The 20,333-nt window shown below is 41.9% G+C and overlaps 1 protein-coding gene across 5 annotated transcripts in view; it reads left to right on the forward strand.

The window, feature by feature from the left end:
• Nucleotides 1-20,333, forward strand: part of thsd7ba (thrombospondin, type I, domain containing 7Ba) — a 1,047,195-nt gene that overhangs the window by 237,409 nt on the left and 789,453 nt on the right. The gene's annotated exons all lie outside the window — the stretch shown is intronic.

Raw genomic sequence — 20,333 nt, forward strand, 5'->3', positions numbered from 1 at the left:
CATTGCTTAAACACGTTGCATTGACCAGCCGTTAGCAAGATGAGTTCTAAGGTGTCGGAAAAGCCTGAAAGAGCTCATAAGGGTGTTACACTTAGCGTAAAACTAGACATAATTAAGCATTTCGAACGTGGTGAACGAAGCAAGGACAAAGTGAGTTTGGTTTGTGGAAGCTGACGAAGATGATGTTGAAGAGGTTTTGGCATCCCATGACCAAGATCTGATCGATGAAGAGCTGATGCAATTGGAAGAGGAAAGGATAACGATCAAAACTGAATGCAGTAGCGAAAGTGAAGCAACTACGTGAGATTTTCACTGCAATGATAAAGTACGATTTTAATTTTGAAAGGGTACGTTGGTTTAGGGGATATTTGCAGAATGGTTTGAGTCCTTACAAAGAACTGTATGATAGAAAAATGCGCGAGGCTCAGCAGTCAGGCAAGCCTTCCACATCAGTCACAGCAGACGACGAATCTCAACCTTCGATCATCGAGGCGGACAGTCATAGGAGAAGATGAGCTGCCTGCTCTAATGGAAACAGACGACGATGAGATGACACCCCCGTGTCCCACCACCCCAACCCCCGGGCCCCGGACAGATACTATACTGATTCATGGAGAATACAAAGGTAGCCGGGAGGCACATAGCACATCTTTAAGAAATAAAAACGAAATAAACATGCTAATTAATTAGGTGCCGCTGACACGTAATTGTTGGCCCAGATCAGAGATGACGCAATTGGAAATCTGCGCCAACATTTACATGCCGGGCAGCACCTAATTAATTAGCATGTTTGTTTTGGCTTTTTTCTTAAAGATGTGCTGTGTGCCTCCCAGCTACCGCTGGACCCCTGCATGCTTCGCGGCAATGTATCGCTCGGTGGCCCGGAGGGTGGGGACCACTGCACCACCCAAACTCCGGCAACTCTGTCTGACACACCATCATCAAATTGCTTGGCGCTGTCCCAATTCCGGTAAGTAATACTACACTGTACATACATTATTTCTACGTTATATAGGCTGTGTATTTTTACGTGTTGTTTGGTAGATTTGGCAGCTTCAGAGTTTAAAGGTTACTGGAAAGAGTGTTTCTGCCTGCAGGGCTTGCGTGAGATTTTCGCTACGGAGATCTGTGCAGGCAATCGTTGTAGAGAAGTATTTCTACTTTATATAGGCTGTGTATTTATCATATCATTCGTGCTTTTACTATATGTTACTGTTATTTTAGGTTTTATGTGTTATTTGGCATGATTTGGTAGGTTACTTCTGGGTCTGCGAATGCTCACAAAATTTTCCCATATAAATAAATGGTAATTGCTTCTTCGCTTTACGACCTTCCAGCTTACGAACTGTTTCATAGGAACACTCTACCTTCGGATGGCGGGGGAAACCTGTATGTTTAAGAAAAACAATGAAAGACGGAAGAAGTTCGGAACTAGATAAAGTGCTGATAATGAAGTTTAATCTTCGTGTTAGTGAAGGTGTTGAACTATCTGGAAATATGGTGAAGGAACAAGCAAAAGTGTTTCATTAAGAACTAGGACTAGATTATGAGTGTGACTGTAGTGAAGGCTGGCTTCATCGGTTCAAGCAACGTCATGACTTACAGCTTCATGCAGTGTGTGGTGAAAAACGTTCAGCAGACAAGGAAGCAGCAGCAGAGTTTGTTGATGAGTTCGCCAAGTTAGTCTCGATGAAAAATTAAGCCCAGAGCAGGTGTACAATGCTGATGAGACTGCTTTGTATTGGAGATGTACACCAAGAAGAACACTAACAACAGTGGATGCAGCAATGCCAACAGGGTATAATGCATCAAGAGATCATGTGACTTTGCTAGGCTGCTCTAATGCTGCAGGAATCCACAGATGTAAGTTACTGGTCATTGGCAAAAGCTTACCTCCCAGGGCCTTCAAAGGTATGACACACTTTCCTGTAACTTACCGTGCTAACAAAAACGGATGGATTACAACTAGCATCACACTAGAATAGTTTGAAAATTATTTTGTTCCTTAAGCACGAGCTCACTGTGACTCTGTTGGCCTGCACCACAACTGTAAGATAGTGCTTGTTTTAGACAACTGTTCAGCACACCGGAAAGCAGAACTCCTGGTAAAAGACAATGTTTTCGGTATCTTCCCGCCACCTAACTGTATGTCGTTAAGTCAACCCCTGGACAATGGCATATTACGTTCTTTCAAGTTGAAGTACCGTTCCCTGTTTATGAGGTGCCTTTTGAGTACAGTTAATGCTGGCAGACCGGTAAAGGAATTTATAAAGGATTTTAATACGAAAGTGATGATTTACCGTGCTGCTAATGCTTGGAGGTCTGTAGAGCCATCCACACTGAAGAATGGTTGGTATAAATTATGACCAGGTTCAATGTTTGAGTCTGCACCTGGTGAAGACAGTGGGAATGACCTTATAGGCTTTAGAGTTTCCAAGGAAAAACAGATGATACGTGAACTGCTTTCTTTTGCTCAAGAGCTAACTAATCCTGCTGCCAAGGATCTTGCATCAAGGTTCACTGATGACAATGTTGAAGAATGGATGAATATAGATGAGGATGAGCCTACTGTTCATCATTATACTGACTCGGAAATTATGCAGATGGTTGTACATCCAGAGAAGGAAGATATTGGAGGAGAAAGCAGTGATGAAGATGAACAAGTTGTAGCAGAGAGACTTGCTATTGACAGGCTAATTAAGTTGACAGGTGAATTGCTGAAAGGATTAGAGCAACGATGCTTTATAACTGAACAAGAAATAATGAGTGTTTGTATGCTGCAGGATAAGCTAATCAGGGAGAGACCAAAATATACGAAACAGCTTACCTTGGAAGATATGTTCAAAAAAATTGCTAGAAAATGTGTAACAGGGGAGCTAACACTTCAAAATCCAGTGCCATCAATTTCTGCTCACCCAGATATGCTGACACCAACGAGTTTCAGCACCAGCTCCTGATGCTTCACTCATTTTTCAAGAAGAAGATGTTGATGATCCTGACAACCCCACACTTGCAGTCATGTAACTTTGCCTGAAGGTATATTAAACGTCTAACTTTAGAAGTGGAAGTGCTCAACTTTTCTGTATAAGTTAATTCCTGTACATTTACCTGTATTCTTTATTTTATCTCTGCCTGTACAGTATATTACTTTATTAAAATTTCACTTGCTACTCATTTAATATTTCTGTTTCATTATTATCTAACTTGCACTGATTTACGTGATATTTTTATACATGCACAATAGAAAGCATTCTTCTCAGGTACACCACAACCTAGTGTAGAAGTTGTCCTGTCCAAGACTGAAAGAAGCTGCAGAAGATCGTGAACACGGCGCAGCACATCACACAAACCAATCTTCCATCCTTGGACTCACTTTACACCGCAACGCTGTCTGAGCAGTGCTGCCAGGGTAATCAAGGACACAACCCACCCAGCCAACACACTTTTCGTCCCTCTTCCCTCTGGGAGAAGGCTCGGAAGCTTGAAGACTCGTACAGCCAGATTTGGGAACAGCTTCTTTCCATCTGTGATAAGACTGCTGAATGGATCCTGATCCGGATCTGGGCCGTACCCTCCAAGTATCCGGACCTGCCTCTCAGTTTTTTTGCACTACCTTACTTTCCATTTTTCTATTTTCTATTTATGATTTATAATTTAAAGTTTTAATATTTACTATCGATTTGTAATCCAGGGAGCAGGAAGCGCAGAATCAAATATCACTGTGATGATTGTACGTTCTAGTATCAATTGTTTGGCGACAATAAAGTATAAAGTATTTTAAAGGTATGATGAGGCGGTTAGCTATTGCTCAATGTGATCCTTCTGTAATCCGGCATTTTCACTAATCCGGCACTCCTCAGGTCCCAGTGGTGACAGATTAGTGAAGGTCGACCTGTAATATCAAAGTATGTATACAGAATACAACTCTGAGATTCGTCCTGCCACAGGAAGCCAGGAATCAAAGAAACACCATGGAACTCATTCAAAAAAGTTCAAACCAGCAACGCATGATGAAAGAACAAATTGTGCAAACGGCAAAAACTGAGTGAACAACACGTAGAATATCAAACATCAGAGTAGGAGACCAGGACTACTCAGTTTAGTTAGTTCAGCACCCCTAGCTGGCTGCAGGCCGCAAAGCCTGCCTTCGCTGAAGCGGCCCAGTCCACACCGGATGGCCCTGATCAAACTGCTCAAAAACAGCAATAAATGGTAACCAGAATCCCAAAACACGTGCACCACGAACCTCAGAGTCTCCCAAAATGAGTCCACCGCCATGAGCCTGGCCAAACCATCCTTGCAAAGTGGAACCCAAGGCACCTGCACTTCCCACCAACAGCAGGTCGTGAGAGGGTGGGAAAGACTGGTCAGGCATAGGCAAACAGTGTCGAATACCGGCCCAACTTCCGCTCTTGTCTTTGTTGACTTCAACCTTACTCGATGCTTCAATCGCAGAGAAGCAATGGAGTTGAACAGGGGCTCGCGTCCCATCTCCAGGCTTTTAGACCACCAGGATGCAAGCTCACCCCCCAATGTCACCGAACTTCCTCAGAGACAGCAAAGTGGCAGATAGCTCAATCAGCCCAAAAACCCTCTATCAAAATGTAAATCACAGGTTCCAATCACTTACAGCTTAGTAACATATTGTTCATATTTGAAAGGAGAAGAAGAAGAAGTAAACAAAGTAGTTTTGTCAGCTGTCTGCAAGGTTTCGTTGTTCGCCTGTGCCAGCTTGAAGTGAAGGGGAAGCTTTAAAAAACCATAGTTAGGCCAGATAAAATGAAGATTGGTAGTGTTGTGGATAGTGTAGGAGACTGGCAATGAATACAATGGCATATAGGTCAGTTGCAGAGATGGACGGAGAAATGGCAGGTGGACAAATGTGAAGTGTTTCACCTTGGTAAGTCAAATGTAAAGAGACAGAAAGGGAGGTGTCCTTAACAATGTTAATGAGCAGAAGGATCTTGGTGTCCAAGTTCATAGCTCCCTGAAAGTGGCTACACATATTGATAGGGTGGTTAAGAAGGCATACGGCCCATTTGTCTTTATTAGTCGAGGCACTGAGTTCAAAGGTCAGGAATTTAGGTTGCAGCTTTATAAAACTCTGGTTAGTCCTCATTTGGAGTATTGCATTCCCCATTATAGGAAGGATGTCGGATTGGAGAGGGTGAAGGTGTGTGAAGAGCTTTACTGGGATGCTGCCTGGATTAGAGGGCATGAGCTATAACAAGAGGTTGGACAAACTTGGGTTGTTTTTCTCTGGAGTAGCAAGGCTGTGAGGAAATCTGATAAATGATTATAATCTTATAAGAGACAATATATTTTTCCAAGGGTTGAAGTGTTTAATACAAAAGGGCATGCATTTAAGGTGAGAGGAGGAAATTTTGAAGGAGGTGTGAGGGGCAAGTTTTTGTTTACACGGAGAATGGTGAGTGGCTAGAAAGCTCTGGCTGGGGTGGTGGTAGAGGCAGAAATATTAATAGATGTTTAGATAGGCACATGAGCGTGAGGAAGATAGAAGGAGATGGACATTGTGTAGGCAGAACAGATTAGCTTAGTTAGCAACACACATCAAAGTTGCTGATGAACGCAGCAGGCCAGGCAGCATCTCTAGGAAGAGGTGCAGTCGACGTTTCAGGCCGAGACTCTTCGTCCTGATGAAGGGTCTGGGCCTGAAACGTCGACTGCTCCTCTTCCTAGAGATGCTGCCTGGCCTGCTGCGTTCACCAGCAACTTTGATGTGTGTTGCTTGAATTTCCAGCATCTGCAGAATTCCTGTTGTTAGCTTAGTTAGCCATTTGTTTAGTAATTTAATTGGTTCAGTACAATATTGTGGGCTGAAGGGGTTGTTTCTGTCCTTTGCTGTTCTATGTTCTATTGGTCAGTTTAAGGTCGTACAACATGGATGGTCTCAGTCCCACTTCCATTTCCATAGCATCAGCATAAATCACTTCACTCCTGCTGCATTGACAATGTGAGGAGATTTAACTGAGGTTGGCAAATACTGCTGGGAGCTTATTCTTCTCAGTATTTTGTTTAATATCACCAGCATATGTCATGAAATTGGTTAACTTTGTGGCAGGAGTACAATACAATATTTGATAAATACAAAAAAACTGAATTACAGTAAATATATACAGTGTATATATATATAAAAATAGTTAAATTAAATAAATAATGCAAACACAGAAATAAAGAGTAGTGAGGTAGTGTTCATGGGTTCAATGTCCATTCAGAAATCGGGTGGAAGAGAAGAAGAGTCTGTGCAGATGTTTCATCATTCAGAAGAAATCATTTCGAATTATTTCACTGATGTAGGTGAAGCTCAAGCTCACATTAACGTTAAAACTATTTTACTGTCAGTACTATAGAGTCATTTGAGATAAGGGAAAATTGGTTAAGTTAACTTGAATTAATGACATCATGTGCAATGTCACATGTGTTCCAAAGTGTTTCATGCACCACCAGTAGCAAAGGCTAGCAACATATTTCCATCTTAATGCATCTAATGTCAGTGAAATTCCTCTATAATATTAAATTAAAGGATTGCTGTGAGATTCCCTTGGGCATGGAGGGTGGCCTCACAGAACAAATACTCCAGCTGTAACTAGAAATGGAGTACAGTTTTAAGGTGAACCAAAACAAATGGAGCAGGCATAGGCTAACACACACAAAATGATGGAGGAACTCAGCAGGCCAGGCAGCATCTATGGAAAAGAGTACTGTCGACATTTCGGGCTAAAACCCCTCGGCTGGAGAAAAAAGATGAGAATTAGATTTAAAAGCTGGAGGGAAGGGAAGAGAGAAACACAAGGTGATAGGTGAAACCTGGAGGGAGAAGGACGAAGTACAGAGCTGGTAAGTTGATTGGTGGAAGGCCGAGGAAGAAAGAAAAAGGGGGGAGGAGCACCAGAGGGAGGCGATGTGTGGGCAAGAAGATGAGAGACAGTAAAGGGAATGGGAAATGGAGAAGGAGGGGGTTGGGGTTGGGAAGACATTACCGGGAAGTTAGAGAAACCGATGTTCATGCCATCAGGTTGGAGGCTACCCAAATGGAATATAAGCTGTTGTTCCTCCAACTTAAGTGTGGCCTCATCAACTTATCCTTGCAAGTGGAACAAGTGCTACAGCTGCCCCTACATCTCCTCCCTCACTACAATTCAGGGCCCTAAACAGTCCTTCCAGGTGAGATGACACTTCACCTGTGAGCCTGTTGGGGTCATATACTGTGCTTGGTGCTCCCATTGTGGCCTCCTGTATATCGATGAGACCTGACGGAGATTGGGAGACTGCATTGCTGAGCACCTACACTCTGTCCACTAGAAAAACTGGGATCTCCCAGTGGCTACCCATTTAAATTCCACTTCCCATTCCCATTCCGATATGGCTATCCATGGCCTCTCTTACTGTAGGAATAAGGCCACACTTAGGTTGGAGGAACAACTTCTTATATTTTGTTTGGGTAGCCTCCAACCTGATGGCATGAACATTGATTTCTCAAATTTCCGGTAATTCCCCCCCACCCCCCTCCTTCACCATTTTCAATCTCCTTTTCCCTCTCTCACCTTGTCTCCTTGCCCACCCGTCGCCTCCTTCTGGCGGTCCTCCTCCTTTTCTTTCTTCCATGGCCTTCTGTTTCTTTCACGAATCAACTTCCCAGCACTTTACTTCATCCCCCCCCCTTCCAGGTTTCATCTATCACCTTGTGTTGCTCTCTCCCACCCCCCACCATTCAAATCTATTCCCAAGCCTTTTTCTCCAGTTCTGCTGAAGGGTCTCAGCCAAAAATGTCGATTGTACTCTTTTCCTAGATGCGTCCTGGCCTGCTGAGTTCCTCCAGCATTTTGTGTTTGTTGCTCAGATTTCCAGCATCTGCAGATTTTCTCTTGTTTGTGGCAGGAAGGCAGGAATAGGCCACTTGAGCCTGTTCTGCCATTCATTATGGTCTGTCTTTGTAGCATGTGTACACAGTTTTCCATTTTGCCGTTTTGTATCTTCTGTACGAAACACTTCCCTATCTCAGTCCTAAAAGCTGTCACTCACATCCCCTCATTGTAGACACCACAACCAGGGAAAAAAAATCCTTCCAAGTTCCGGTCAATCCACCTCAGTGAAAATTTTATGTATATATGAGTTCTCTTCTCACTTTTCTAAAGTCTGGTTTGTATAGGCTTATTTGTCTTAATCTGTCCCCGTATGTCCAAGTGTTTTAGCTTGGGAGAGGAACGAAGGCTTTCTTTAAACGTACCTAATACGTTGCCTTTCAACCCATATGTCTTCGAATGAAGCTTTCCAATATGACAGACTCAGCAGAAAAAAGATCTTCAACTTGCATAATGCCCAATCTAGGATAGTCTCTTCGTCAGTTAGGCTCCGTAATTGCAGATCCAATAATACATCTCCGACACACTCCAGGAATTCAGCCTGCACAATATTATTACTAATTTTTTTATGGCTGGGCTCTATGTAAATTAAAAATTGGTATTGTTTTCACATGCATCTCTAATTTCCTGCTTTATGTTGTCCCCTATATTACCATAACTGTTTGGTAGCATATAAGCAAACTCTATCAACATTTTCTGCCCTTTGGTGTTTCTTAGCTAATTCTATGCTGTGATTTTCTGAATTCTACTGAGATCTCAGGTTTTTATCACCACAGCTACTTATGCAACAGAGCTCTTGTATAAACCCATTGCCGAGCAAAATGGAAAGTTGCTTCAAAGGGGTTTTTGGTATTTATCAGTGTGTCCTCTGGCAGTACAATACATCACAGGTGTCACACCTTTGTCTTATAAAAGGGACATACTAACCTGAAGATGAAAAATTTCCCTTCATGGTTGGGAGACAAATCAGTTTCACTTTGATCTGAAACTGCTTCCATTAACTACTCATTGCACTGACGATACTCTCTACATCAATCCACTTCCGTACAATATGGTTGAGAATCTTGTTTGTATTTACTCTCGCTGGCCACATTATTAGGTACAGGAGTGGAAGCTGGTGTGGCCCTCTGTTGCTGTAGCCCCTCCTCTTCAAGCTCCAACGTGTTGTGCATTCACAGCTGCTCTTCTGCACACCGCTGTTCTATTATTTGAGTTATTGATGCTGATCTGTCAGCTTATTTTATTGATTATATTTTATTTAGAGATAGAGCATGGAACAGCCCCTTCCAGCACCAGCCAGCAACCCACTTATTTAATCCTAGACTAACCACAGACCAAGTAACAATGACTAATTAACCAACCAATCAGTATGTCAAGCAGCACACACAAAAAAAATGCTGGTGAACGCAGCAGGCCAGGCAGCATCTATAGGGAGAGGAACAGTCAACGTTTCAGGCCGGGAGCCTTAGTAAGAGATATAACCATATAACAATTACAGCACGGAAACAGGCATCTCCGCCCTTCTAGTTCATGCTGAACGCTTACTCTCACCTAGTCCCACCGACCTGCACTCAGCCCATAACCCTCCATTCCTTTCCTGTCCATATAGCTATCCAATTTTACTTTAAATGACAATATCGAACCTGCCTCTACCACTTCTGCTGGAAGCTACTACCACTCTCTGAGTAAAGAAGTTCCCCCTTATGTTACCTCTAAACTTTTGCCCCCTAACTCTCAACTCATGTCCTCTTGTTTGAATCTCCCCCACTCTCAATGGAAATGCTCAATGTAATCTCTTACTATCTCTTCTTTCAGTTAGTCCTGAGTAAGAATCTCTTACTATCTCTTCTTTCAGTTAGTCCTGATGAAGGGTCCCGGCCTGAAACGTTGACTGTACCTCTTGCTATAGAAGCTGCCTGGCCTGCTGCGTTCACCAGCATTTTGTTGTGTGTGTTGCTTGAATTTCCAGCATCTGCAGATTTCCTCATGTCTGCAATCGGTATGTCTTTGGACTGCATGTGGAAATTGGAGAACCCATGCAATATCATGGTGAGACCATATAAACTCTTTACAAATAGTTGCAGAATTCAACTTCAAACTCCAGAACACCTTGAGCTGTCATAGTGTCATGCCAACCACTACATTATCATGGCTTGAACCAGACTGGCCACTATCCTCTGACTTCTCTCATTAACAAGAAGTTTTTTTCCCACAAAACTGCCACTCACTGGATTTTTTTTTGTTTTTAGTACCATTCTCTGTAAACGCTAGGAACTATTGTGTGTGAAAATCTCAGGCTTACAGCAGTTTCTGAGATACTCAAACCACTTCATCTGGTACCAACAATCATTCCATGGTCAAAATCACTTAGATTACATTTCTTCCCCATACTGATGTTTGGTCTGAATAACAACTGAACGTCTTGACCATGTCTGCATGCTTTTATGCGTTGAGTTGCTGCCACATGATTGGCTGATTAGATACTTGCATTAATGAGTAGGTGTACATGTGTGCTTAATAAAGTGGCTGGAGTGATTATTAGATTGTGTGTGTGTAGGTGTTGGGGCAGGGGGCAACAAGTCAACTCACATGCCTTCATATTACACCACCTGATGGAATTCCTCCCAAGAGAAACATCTTCAAGTTCAAGGTAATAGTCTTTCAATCATACCCATTAATACAACCAAACGAAACAGCGTTCCTCCAATACCAACAATCTCAGACAACGCACAGCATGTAACACATAACACATATAACACACATAACCATTGCAGAGGAACATACTGTCACAAAAAAATGATATTGCCTAAGTCCCTGAGTGTCATGGCCTGTAGATTGATGGGTCATGGGGTGTTGTCCTGGAGCCATGTTTCTGCAAGAACAAGCATGCAGCAATTCCTCATCACACACTAATGAGGCTGCAGAAGGCAATTACTTATGAGCTAAGGAACTTCTGCTGAAAATCCTTGTTGGTCAGCTAGAAAAAAAATACAGTTTTACACCTAAAGAACTACTTGAGTAGTATGACTGATTCATGCATTCATATCAAGAATGTTGAACTTGAGTAAGGCTATATAGTTATTTATCGTTCTGTAATGATGGTTTTTTTCTAAACCATTTTCTTTTGATTCACTGGTGAAGGTGCTGCCTTTGAGCAAAAAAAAAGTGACATAGTTGATGCAAGGATGTGATCTGTAATTTTTGTTCTCTTTCGTAATGTTTCTGGTGGTAAACTTGTATTTTAATCCTGGTAGGTATATCACATAGCGAAGTTTATGTTCATTTGTAGTTTAACCCAATGAAAAATATAGACAAATGTATAATGTAGGAACATAAGGCATGTAGCTGATGTACACGTTATGTGATAAAATTCTGGTTTATAGAAACATAAATTCAATGAATTAGTGACTCATAAATGAGCTGTAGAAAAAATTATATTTGTTCATTGTCTCTGCCACTTTTGCTGACTAATGAGTTGACAGAGGTTTGATGTGCAGAAGATCAATCACTCTGTCTCCTCAGTCTCCACAGTTTTCTGAGTCTGCCTTCAATTTTCAAGACAGATGCGGGTGTATTTATCTTTCGATTCTAACAAGGCCACTGGAAGGAGACAGAAAACAACAGTTTTTTTTGTGCATTACAAAGCATTTATTAAAAATGCCAGCTTGTGATGAAAATATTATTTGAACACTATTCGATTTACATTGAATTTAATGCTTACACAAGCAAGTAAAAATGGTTATTGGCTTATTTCTCATCGTTTAAGCAACAAATTATGATGTGCAGGATTCCAATATTCCTGTCAATAAAAGGGAGATATTAATTAAACCTGCCATTTGTTCAGCGTGGAATAATTCCAAATTTCCCAGGCAAAGGACATGTGATTTTAAAAAAAAACAATGCTGTTGAAGGAACAAGACAGCTACACAAATACCTCAGATTACTATGTTTAATTGTATTACATGCTAAATATTTTAAATTAACAATGCTGGCAACACTTTGATGAAAGGCCATTGGCTTGAAACATTAACTTTGTTGCTTTTCACTGATACTGGTTGACCTGCTTAGGATTTCCAACAGTTTTAGTTTTTATTTTTGATCTCCAGTATCTGTTGCAAGTTTTGCTATTATCACAGCAGGGATTAAGAAAAGCTGCTTATTTGAAACAACTATTCATTTTTGATCAATTCAGTGTTTAAAAATGACATAAAGCCAGTGACGATCGAGCTTTCTCTAATAAAATGAGAAAATTGCTGCCAAAATAGCCTTGAAATTTTGCCATTTATGCTACAGGCTAATCATCTGCAAAAATTATTTTACATAATCATAAAAAAAATCTTTCATGCTCCAAAGCAATTGGGGAGCATAACAAATATTTCTCTTTTCTTTTTAAATTCTTGTAAAGAATATATTTGAAAATACTTGTCGGGTCAGGCAGCATTTGAGAAGAGAGAAAGTGAATTCTCATTTCAGGCAGATTTTTCATCAGGACTGAGGAAGGTTAGAAATAAAAATGTTTTAAGACAAGAGGATGGTTTGGAGAGAATGAAGGATATGCTTGTTATAGGCTGGAGGTTAAGAGAAACTGAATAATATGTGATGTTGGTTTTACTTGAGAACGGATGGTGAGGCTTGTGAATTGTAGCTGGTCTGAAAGGAGATGTAAATAGAAGGTAAATGAATACATCGATATATAAAAAAAACTTTACTAGAATTTGGAGATGTGATGCACTGCAATTGCTGGAAATCTGAAGTAAACATAATACTGGGAATACACAACATGTTTGGTAGCATCTGTGCAGCCAAAAAAAATGAGTTATGATTGCATGTTAATGACCATCATTTGGAATTGGCTAGTTCTGATAGAAATTGAAGATCAAATAGGATGTGTTTGCTTTGTTATACGAGTCATTACACTCAGTTGCTAGAAATCATACTGGTTACTTGAAATTGATGAATTCATTATTGAGTCCTGAGGGTTGTAATGTATCTTAGTCAGAAGATGGGATGCTGCTCCTTGAGCTTACATGGGGCATGTTGCACCGTATACTTTGATATGTTTAAGAATGCAGTTTCACCAATTCTGTCAAAGATAGTTTACTTCTATTTATAAATGCATTTTAAATAGGAGGTTCAGTCTCTAGATGTGAGTAATCTAATTTAGATTAAGGTAATAGCAAAATAGAAATTTAATCCTGAAATGGAATTCCTTGAGAGCAGAAGATATGGAAGCCTTAGTTCTTTATTTTTACAGAAGTATTTTATTTTTTTAAGAAGTCCAACAATTGATGCTTTATATTAATGAAACAGATAAAAAAGCACCAAAAATAAAAAAAGTAACAAATAGTAATATAAAATACACTATTTTAAATATCTGAGATTTCAGTCTGCTAGAAACACTTATATACAGTATATATCTTCAATTAAATAAAGTTGGAATAAACTGTTACCATCAGTAATGTGATCACAAAACAAGTTAGAGTTAAAAAGGAGTAATTTTGTAAATTCACCTGAATCATGAATGTCATTCAGCAAAGGAAATGTTCCATCCTTACCTGGTCTGGTAAGATCAGTGTGTTACTTCAGACCCACCAGTTTATTTCCCTCTGAATAGCCTAGCTTGTAACTCAACTGTGAGCCATATTGGTTGGTAATGAATGCTGGCTAAAGCTCATCACTTGAAAATTAGATTTATGGTTTATTTCCCTCTTTCACCTGAGAGTAATGACTCCTGGACAAATGGTGAAGACATCCTGTTTTTAATGACCTTCAGAAGCTCTCTGGTTACAAATGACTGTTATGTACAGTAACTCTAACTTTACACTAATTCTTTCATACATTTTAAAACAATTTTCAAGCCAATAGTACACCCTATACTCGTTATATGCATCTTCAGACTATGAAGATTCACAGTTATGCGAGGAACCTATTTCTACCAACGTCTCGTTATATGCGTCCAAGATTCACAGTTATGCGAGGAGCACTGCCTTCCCGCCAATACAAGTCACGTGCACATACCTCACAATCTCACTCCTGTCACTCTCGCATCGGTTTTGGTAAAGTGTGGATGCGCGATCTTAAGCTTTTGTTGGTTTTTTTCTACGGTGCAGTGATTTTGTGCTTGACATATTTAACTATGCCTCCTAAGCGTCCAATGTCATGTCTTGGGCCGTCAGCCGAGCGGCAGAGAACCACTTTAACACTTGAAAAAGAGTTGGAAATTATAAACAGCGCGGCGTCAGCTGAAGGTAACACAGCTCTGGGACGCTACTGCCGGGAACAGAATCTTGCCTTTAAAGTCCTCTTGTTGCTTGACAACGCGCCAGCCCATCCTAAACATTTGGACAGCATTCATCCAAGTGCATTTCCTGCCGCCTAACACAACTTCGCTGATTCAACCACTCGACCAAGGTGAGATCCACATTCAAGGCGTACGTATGTTTTTTTACGGCGAACTATCTCTCAGATGCTACAAGCAACAGACGGTTTTGAAAATCCCAAGAGTTTACCAATGGTGAGGGAATGGTGGAAGTCGGAACACTTGGTACAAATGGCAATGTGCATGGACCCAAGTTTAGAACGGAGTCAGCATTTCAGTCATTCCCTGCCGTCAACCCTTCTTCCCTACAAGCAAATTTGTGCTGAAAAACAAAATGCTGCCAAGCAAACAACCCTCACCGCGGCAGTTCTAAGAGTTCTGTGAGTCTTCCTTCACCCCTTGCTGTGCTTGATATGATCCTGATGACCAAAACCATCCACCTTATCCATGTAAAGCTGCCCGACATCACAACAACCACTCATCTCCCGGAGCGAACACATCTGCCACTGTTGGTGAGTACTGTACATCAGAGGATATGAACTTTCATGATTTATTACATTGAATATTACCTTAAATTGATTAAATATAATACAAATGTTGTCTTGTACTGCTTTTGTGTCGTATTGGTATGAAAATGTGAAAAAATTATAGATAAAACATATTTAGGAAGCCCTCTGGAATGCATCCCTACTTTCTCTATTTAAATAATTATTCACATCATGCGATTTCACATTATGCGTCAACTTCAAGGAATGTATCCCTTGCATATGATGAGGATAGGGTGGTAATAAAATAAATATCTCATGGTATTCATTAATGACTAAACGAAGTATATAATCCATTAGTTTAAATATGGATAGGCTGTTTTTTTTCGATCTGGACCAACAATCATTTCATTAGCATCTATCATTGTGTACTGATGAATGACAATAAACAATCTTGAATCTTGAACTGAAGGAATTGTATTGAGTCATGAAATGGATAACAACAGACAACAGACATTTCTGACTTGTGGAGAACTCTGGTTATGGGCAATCACAGGAACTTCCGCTAAAAGCTCATGTTGTCCAGGAAGAAGACAAACAATGCACACTTTCCCTGGGGAAAACAGAAGCCTAAGGTAATCTGGGAAAATTCCTGTAAATGTTTCATGCTTGCTTCCATTTGCAAGTCCACTGGCAGACTAAAAGACTAGCCATCTAAAAGCACCCGATAAATGTATTGCATTTCTAATAATATGCAAGTAATTGGAGATTATTTTCTCGTTGCCCAGGTACCAATCATAATTAATTCATCGAATGTCCACATACAAGCATAATGTGATGATATCTAATATGTTAAAGGATTACATTCTCACTGATGACAAATGACCATTACCAGCTCGGTCGACCTTTCTTTCTCTGATATCTTTGCTAAGTAGTGAAGCACAGATAGAAGGTGCATAACATCAATAATGCACTTAAACTCCATGTTTGCAGGTCAAACAGTATTATCCTTTCATTAAAATCTTCCTGAACATCATAGCCTACTGTAAAATGAAAGAATGTGACCCTAATAAGACCATAAGGCATAGAAGCAGAATTAGGCCATTCAGACCATTGAATCTGCTCCACTATTCAATTATGGCTGATTTATTATCCCTCTCAACCCCATTTTCCTGCCTTCTCCCATAACCTTTGATAGCCTTATTAATCAAGAGCCTTCCAAGCTCCTCTTTAAACATACCCAATTATTTGGCTTCTATAACTGTTTTTTTCCCATCTTCTGGCTAAAGAAATTCCTCCTCCTCTTTTTACTAAAGGGATTTCATTTTATTCTGAGGCAATGCACTCTGGTCTTGGACTCCTCCAACACTGAAAACATCCTTTGCATGTTCACTCTCTCCAGGCCAATGAATATTTGATAAGTTTCAATGAGATTTCACATAATCCTTGTAAAATCCAGTGAGTACAGGCCCAAGACCATCAAATGCTTCTCATACATTAACCCTTTCATTGCTGGGATCATTCTTGTAAACCTCTGGGATTTCTCCGATGCCTTCACATCCTTCTTTAGATATCGGGCCTGAAACTCCTCACAATACTCCAAATGTGATCTGACCAATGCCTTATAAAGCCTCAGCATTACATCCTTATTTTTATATTCTAGTCCTCTTGAAATGAATGCTAACATTACACTTGATTTCCTTATGACTGACTCAGCCTACAAGTTAACCTTTAGGGAATCCTGCACAAGAACTCGCAAGCACATCTGGTTTCTGAATTTATTCCCTGTTTGAAAGATAGATTATGCCTTTCATTTCCTCCACCAAAGTTCATGTCCATACACTTCTTGTCACCGTATTCCATCTGCCACTTTTTTGCCCATTCTCCTAATCTGCCCAAGTTCTTCTGCAGACACCCTGATTCCTCAACAACATCTGTTCCTCCATCTATCTTTATGTCATCCACAAACTTGGCCATAAAGACCATAAGACATTGGAGCAGAATTAGGCCATTTGGCTCATCGAGTCTGCACCATCATTCAATCATGGCTGATCCTTTTCTTTCCTCCTCAGTCCCACTTCCTGGCCTTCTCCCCATAACCTTTGATGTCACGTCCAGTCGGGAACTGATCAATCACTGTCTTAAATACACCACTGACCTGGCCTCCACAGCTGCCTGTGATAACAAATTCCACAAATTCACCACCATCTGGCTAAAGAAATTTCCCTGCATCTCTGTTTTAAATGACCACCCATCTAACCTGAGGCTGTGTTCTCTTGTCCTAGGTTCCCCCACCATGGGAAACATCCTTCCCACATCTACTCTGTCTAGGCCTTTCCACATTTGAAAGCTTTCAATGAGAGCTCCCCACCACCCTGCACCTCATCCTTCTAAATTCCAGTGAGTACAGACCCAGAGCCATCAAGTGTCTCTCATACGATAACCCTTTCATTTCTGAAATCATCCTTGTGAACTTCCGTTGAATCCTCTCCAATGTCAGCACATCTTTTCGTAGATGAGGAGCCCAAGACTATTCACAATATTCAAGGCGAGGCCTCACCAGTGCCTTATAAAGCCTCAGCATCACATCCTTGCTCCTGTATTCTAGTCCTCTTGAATTGCATTTGCTTTCCTCACTACTAACTCGACCTGCGAGTTAACTTTTAGGGTGTTCTGCACTAGGGCACCCAAGTTTCTTCATATCTCAGATCTTTGGATTTCCTCCGTTTCAAAAATAGTCTGTTCATTTATTTCTACTACCAAAGTGCACGGCCATGCTTTTTCTAACATTGTATTTCATTTGCCACTCTTTTGCCTGTTTTCTTAATCTGTCTAAGTCCTTCTGTAGCCTTCCTGTTTCCTCAGCACTACCTGCCCCTCTACCAATCTTCATATCATCTGCAAACTTGGCAACAAAATCATCTATTCCATCAACTAAATTATTGATATACAGCATAAAAAGAAGTGGTTCCGACCCCTGTGGAACACCACTAGTCACTGGCAGCCAACCAGACAAGGATCCTTCTATTCCCACTCGCTGCCTCCTACCAATTAGCCAATGCTCTAACCATGTCAGTAACTTTCCTGCAATATCATGGGCTCTTAACTTGGTAAACAGCCTCATGTGCAGCACCTTGTCAAAGGCCTTCTGAAAAACCAAATATACAACGTCCACTGCATCCCCTTTATCTATCCAACATGTAATCTCCTCAAAGAATTCCAACAGGTTCGTCAGGCAAGATTTTCTCTGAAGGAAACCAGGCTGACTTTGTCCTATTTTGCCTTGTGTCACCAAGTACTCCATACTTGTGTTTTGGGTGGGTCTGGTGTTGGCATGAGAGGGGTCTGTGTGTCTGTATGAGAATGCCCATCCTCCTCAGGGGACCCTGACCCCCTCTGCCAGCATCTCTCCCTCTAGCAAAGTCACTGGAGGACATGCTTCCACCGTAAGCTGTCTCACAAATGGGAACTCCATGGAACTGTCTGCCTCTGAGCCGGTACCATGACACAGGCGCACATAGTCCTGATGTCTGCGGAAAACACGCCCATCAGTCAGCTTAACCACATAGGAGACGGGACCACTCTGCTTAAGAATAACTCCAGGCAGCCATTGCTGATTGTTTCTCACATAGACATTGTCATCCGGTTTTAACTGTCTCTCTCGCGCATGTTGATCATGTCCCTCCTTCTGCTTTTCCTGCTTTCTCTTCACTTTTGCCTTCATATCCGGGTGCAGCAGGTCCAATCTTGACTTGGGCCTACGCCCCATCAGCATCTCTGCTGAAGTGCGGGCAGTCGTAGTCTGTGGTGTGAGGCGATATTTAAACAGGAAACGCGAAAGCTGCATGCTAAGAGAGTCCCCTGTCATCCGCTTCAGGCCTTCCTTCACTGACTGAACATCCCGCTCAGCCAAACCATTGGAGGCTGGGTGGAAAGGGGCCGTCCGAATGTGATGAATGCCATTCTGCTGCATGAACTCACTGAACAGTTCACTGGTGAACTTCGGGCCATTATCAGTGACCAGAGAGTCAGGCAACCCGTAGACTGCAGACACTTGCCTGAGTTTACCTATGGTTGAGGGGGCTGTGATGTTGCTCATGATGTCAGCTTCGATCCATTGAGAACTCGCATCTACCATGACAAGAAACATCTGCCCCATAAAAGGCCCAGCAAAGCCCAAGTGTAGCCTAGACCAGGGGTGGTCTGGCCACTCCCATGGATGCAAAGGAGCTGGTGGTGGCATATTCTGATTAGTCTGACATTGTGTGCATGATTTTACCTTGTTCTCCAGATCCTGATCCATTCCTGGCCACCAAACGTAGGATCTTGCAAGGCTTTTCACCCCTAGATGAGTCTCATAAATTTCCTCCACAATCTGTGAATGGCCAGGGGAGGCATGATGACCCTCGCCCCCTCAGAAAATGCAGCTATCCTGCAGACTGAGTTCTGTCTTGTGTTTGGCATAAGGTCTCAGTTCCTCTCTTCCACTACTCTGGGCCAGCCTTGTAAAAGAAAAGTCTTGACTTGGGACAGGACTGGGTCCCTCTCTGTCTACTGCTTGATCTGGGTCGCCTTTACAGGCGTCTGTGACAGCCTCTCCAATGAAAACACAGTCTCTGGAGGCACATAGGTAGTAACAGGTGTCTCAGGTAAAGGTAGTCGACTCAGTGCATCGGCGTTTGCATTATTCCCACCCGCTCTGTACACTATAGTATACTGGTAGGCTGACAATGTAAGAGCCCAATGCTGTATCCTGGCTGAGGCTAGCGGTGGGATGCATCTAGTCTCGCTGAACAGGCTCATCAGTGGTTTATGGTCCGTATAAATTGTAAACACACATCCATAAAGGTACTGATGAAAAAGTTTGACCACAAAAACAATGGCCAGACCTTCTTTGTCTAGCTGTGAATATCCCTTCTCAGCAGCTGTTAGGGTACATGAAGCAAAACCAATAGGCTTTTCTGAACGGTCCTCCATTACATGTGAGAGAACTGCCCCGACTCCATAGGGCGAGGCATCGCATGCCAGGGTGATCTCTTGTTTGGGTCATAGTGAACAAGCAGCTTCGCTGAGTGGAGGAGTTCTTTCACTTCCTTGAAAGCTTTCTCCTGTTCCTCAACCCAGTGCCACTTAGTGTCATTGTGAAGCAGCTTGTACAGTGGGGTCCAAACCCTTGAGAGGTCAGGAAGAAACTTGCCATAATAATTCACCATGCCCAAAAATGTTCTGAGTTCCGTGACGGTCTTAGGGCTTGGGTCCTCCTTAATAGCTGTCACTTTGTCCTCCACAGGGCAAAGCCCCTCAGCTGTGATCTTGTGTCCCAGGTAAGTCACACTCAATGCCAGGAACACACATTTTTGGCGTTTCAACCGCAGCCCTGCATCTGAGAGCCTCTTCAGCACCCGTTCTAAGTTAGCCAGATGCTCCACTCCATAGCCCCTGTGATCAAAATATCATCAAGGTACACTGCTTCGTGTGGAATCCCCTGCAGCAAAGTGTCCATTGTCCTTTGGAAAATGGCAGGGCTGGACGCCACTCCAAACACCAGATGATGGTACCTAATAATCCCTTGTGCTTATTAACCGTGACGTACTCCTTTGAATCCTCGTTGAGCAGCAGATGTTGGTAGGCGTGGCTCATGTCCAG

The sequence above is a fragment of the Mobula birostris genome, chromosome 5 (assembly GCF_030028105.1).
Source record: "Mobula birostris isolate sMobBir1 chromosome 5, sMobBir1.hap1, whole genome shotgun sequence".
NCBI classification, from domain to species: domain Eukaryota; kingdom Metazoa; phylum Chordata; class Chondrichthyes; order Myliobatiformes; family Myliobatidae; genus Mobula; species Mobula birostris.